The sequence below is a fragment of the Quercus suber genome, unplaced genomic scaffold, assembly GCF_002906115.3.
Source record: "Quercus suber isolate HL8 unplaced genomic scaffold, Cork oak 2.0 scaffold_1739, whole genome shotgun sequence".
Lineage (NCBI taxonomy): Eukaryota > Viridiplantae > Streptophyta > Magnoliopsida > Fagales > Fagaceae > Quercus > Quercus suber.
Genome location: NW_027071093.1, coordinates 1 through 3,801, shown reverse-complemented (window position 1 = coordinate 3,801; position 3,801 = coordinate 1). Strand labels below are relative to the sequence as shown.

Genomic DNA, 3,801 nt, shown 5'->3' with positions numbered 1-3,801 from the left:
AGAAGAAGTTTTTTTTTTTCCCCCCCCCCAAAGTTTTGTTGTTCGATTCAAATTTCTCATATGATTACCGCAACAACAACAACAAGAAGCCTTATCCCAAATTTCTCATATGATTGCTGCATGAAATTTTCATTGTATTGACACTTTTTTAGGTTTTCAGTGATGAATCTTTAAGGCATCTAGATGTCTCTCATGTTGGGAGGTTGGGTGGGATTTAGTGCTCCTCACTTTGGATGCAAGACTACCCAGAAAAAAGAGTTTGCTTACACTGTCTATTGGTCACTAGTGTTACTGTATCAAATAAACCAAGGAATAACTTAATTATTTTTATAGTCCACTGGGGCACTTCAGAAAAATACAAGGGAGTTCACGATCTGATCCGTGTTGTCCAAAATCATAAAGGTATTACACTATTTTTTGTCAACAAGTATCTGATAGTACTGCATCTGCTGCCCTTTGAAAGACCCACATCTGATGACCTTGAATTGTGGGTTTTGCTCTATAGTGTAGCCAGGTTGATTGGGAGAGAGGGACTTCTTTTTTTAGGGGTATCATGAGCCTCTTGGATGAGATAACACAAACAGAGTGGATATCCTTCTTTGCTATAAGAAGAGAAAAACAAGAAAAATTTCCTGCATCCATGCAGAAGGTGATAACTCTATTGTCATCATATTGAATAGTTGTAGGCTTGTGGGAGTTCTCCAATGTCTTGGGTTTGTGATATACATAGTACGCCCAGCCTAAGGTATTCCCAAACTGACTCTTAAGAAAACGATCTCCTAGTGAAAATGGATGCCCTCTGCTTTGGTGTTCCTTTGAGTTTGTAACTTGGTATCATACCTCAGCATGTGGCTTATACCTCTTGATGACTATGATGCTGTTTTGTTCTTCTCCAGAGTTGTTGATACTAGGTAAATATCAGATGACACCAAAAGTTTGGGTGGTGGTCAAGTTCAGGGCTTTCTTTCAGAAATAGGGACTTCTAATTCTCTATAAGGAAGTGGGTGGGTCCCTGCTGCACATATCTTTTTTTAACGTGCTACTCTGTATATCTTAGGTGTCACTTGATTTTTTTTTGGCTTCCTTTGACAAATCTATGCTGCTCAGCAATCTGCTTATTATCATGTTGGTCATATATATATATATATATATTTGTTTATGAAACAGAGATAAATTCATTAATAAAGAAAAAAGAACACAACATTTCTACTTCTCAGTGCATACTAGCACCACACAGAACCACACCAAAACCCACAGCAGCACAAGACAATAGTACCCTAATACCACAGAACAACCAACACATACATCAGCACTATTAGGAATTACTACACAGTAAAACTAAGGCAAGTATAAACCAGAACAGCAAAGCCTCCTCAGTTCTTAAAAACTTTATAAGAGATGCTCCAATTTGAACATAAAACTTTTACTGCAGTGACAGCTTCACCTTCACCTTCTTGCAAATCTCAAATCAAGCTTTAACATCTCACATGATGGAGGTGATGATGGAATCTTCAGATTTGATATGCCCTCTGTAGACCCAGGCATTTCTTTGAAGCCAGATATCGTAAACAGTGGCAGCCATGCCCAATTTACATAACATGGCTTTGAGAAATTTTTTGTGGATCTCTCTAGTACCCAATTCAATCACAGCATCCCATTGACACTTTGAGTTTTTAACCAGACACAGGCATGTAATCTTCCTCCAAATTATTTGTGTGAAAGACCATTCAAAGAAAATATGGTCCCTGCTCTCAATGGGGACTTATGCAGAATAAAGTGGGTCCAAGCTTAGGAAGGAGCACCCATACTGATTTTTACATGTTTTTTCTTCAGTTTGCTTTAACCATGCCAAGAGTTTTAATTCAAGTGTATTCTTTCTCTTAGTCAAGGTGCTTTGACCATACCGGCTATTGGTTACCACTTTATCCTTGTCTCTTGCAAATTTTAATGAATTCAAACTACTCACTTGTTTTTCTTTCCAATAATGTGAAATATCTTTATCATTAGTAACTTTGCTAAGTGCCAATAAAATAGATTTAAGCCAAAGATCTGTGTGATCTGCATATGTCACAGACACAATGTAGCAGCTTTTATGAATGAAACAATAAGTCTTATGGTGTTTATTCATAACTGTTTGGATATGGTATTTTCTTTGTGGTGTTTTGATTTGGTAAGCTTGGAAGTTGGGTAATGTTACAGCAATAATCCTGATCTCTGTCATGCCATCTTATCAGGGGATGTCCCTAGAGTCAACGGGCAGCTGGCAGTTTCTCGTGCTTTTGGAGACAAGAGCCTCAAATCACATTTGCGATCTGACCCAGACATACAAGAGACTCTTGTAGATGCCAATACTGAACTTTTAATCCTTGCTAGTGATGGTCTTTGGAAGGTAATTGTTTCACTCTGAAGATCTGTAGTACCATCTACACGTTCATACAAAAAATGGCACATGATTGTCTACATTGTCCTTGCATTAGTGTAAACCTTTAAGAGATCGTTTTCCCTTTTGCACGTTATATTCAGGTAATGCCTAATCAAGAAGCAGTTGATATTGCAAGAAGGATCAAAGACCCACAGAAAGCGGCTAAGCAATTAACAGCTGAAGCATTGAAAAGAGACAGTAAAGATGACATATCGTGTGTTGTTGTTAGATTTAAGGGATGATACCTTTTAAATCAGTGTTGCTTTCGAGGTGCGGTATATACCTACAATAAGAGTTATTACACTGTATGCCAATTTATGGTTAGACCGACAACAAATAGATACCATGTTGGGGTAATCCACACTGAATTTTCCAGAAACATGAACTCGTCAAAGGAAAAAACGGAGAAGAAAAGGAAGGATTCCCCTGCTGTAAATTTAATTTCTCGATCAGTGCTTGATATTGTTTGATTTCTTTTTTTAAAAAGTGAATTAGGAGCTTGAAATGATACATATTGTTTTATTCTCAAGATCTATTTACTTGCGGCGTGTAGATGAATATATGCTTTTATGTGATTGGAGGATTGCCTTTGTTTAATACTCTAGTGTTGGTACCTCCTAGTTTTATCATCTGATCATTGGAAATTTTTGGAATAGGCCATGTTTAGCTTTGGCCTTTTGAGTTTCAAATATTCTTTTGTTTAAATTATAATTTAGACTTTAGAAAACCTTGAAGTTTAACACTGTTGAAAAATTAAACCATATAATTTTCGATAGTTTCAAATTGAATCCTGAATCGTACCAATTTATGCATTAAATATACTACCAAACCCTCACCACCAAACCCTTCTCGGACTTTTTGCACGCTTTCTGGTTGGGGATGCGATTCAATCCTAAAACTTGATGAGAATATACTTCACCTGTACCCAGCAAATTAGAATGTTTTTATCCTTGTCCTCCCGATAGTGTGACACAACCATTTTTGTTTTTGTTTTTGTTTATTTCGATAATTTTGGATAATGGATACATCTAAGTGGGAAGATCAAATGGATATACTTCCAAGGATAAACACGTTGCTAACTGTAATTGTTTTCTTACATTTGTTGATGTACATCTCGTATATTTAATGTGTATAATTTTACATGTGATGTTTACATTTACAACTTAAAATAGGTGATATGTATAGATAATATACAATAAAGAATGTGAAAATCAATGCCCCAATTGGTTTTGTTAATATCTAATCATCTGATCTCTAAAGTTTATTTCGGGTCAAAGATTTAATTTTTAATATTTTAATAATTATGCATATTCCTTTAATTTACAATATTTAATCCGAGTAATGAAATGAGAAAGAGAGTTTTTTTTTTTTTGGGACGG

General features: G+C 35.8%; 1 long non-coding RNA gene across 2 annotated transcripts; it reads left to right on the top strand.

The window, feature by feature from the left end:
* The first annotated feature begins 10 nt into the window (after positions 1 to 10).
* On the top strand, positions 11 to 2,375 carry LOC136066070 (uncharacterized). 2 transcript variants are annotated; one of them, XR_010627591.1, is made up of 4 exons: positions 11 to 402; positions 506 to 649; positions 897 to 1,004; positions 2,235 to 2,375. It is a non-coding gene; the product is annotated as an uncharacterized LOC136066070 (long non-coding RNA). The 2 variants fall into 2 exon arrangements; XR_010627592.1 differs by lacking the exon at positions 11 to 402 and having other exon boundaries at positions 636 to 745.
* Positions 2,376 to 3,801: the final 1,426 nt, after the last annotated feature.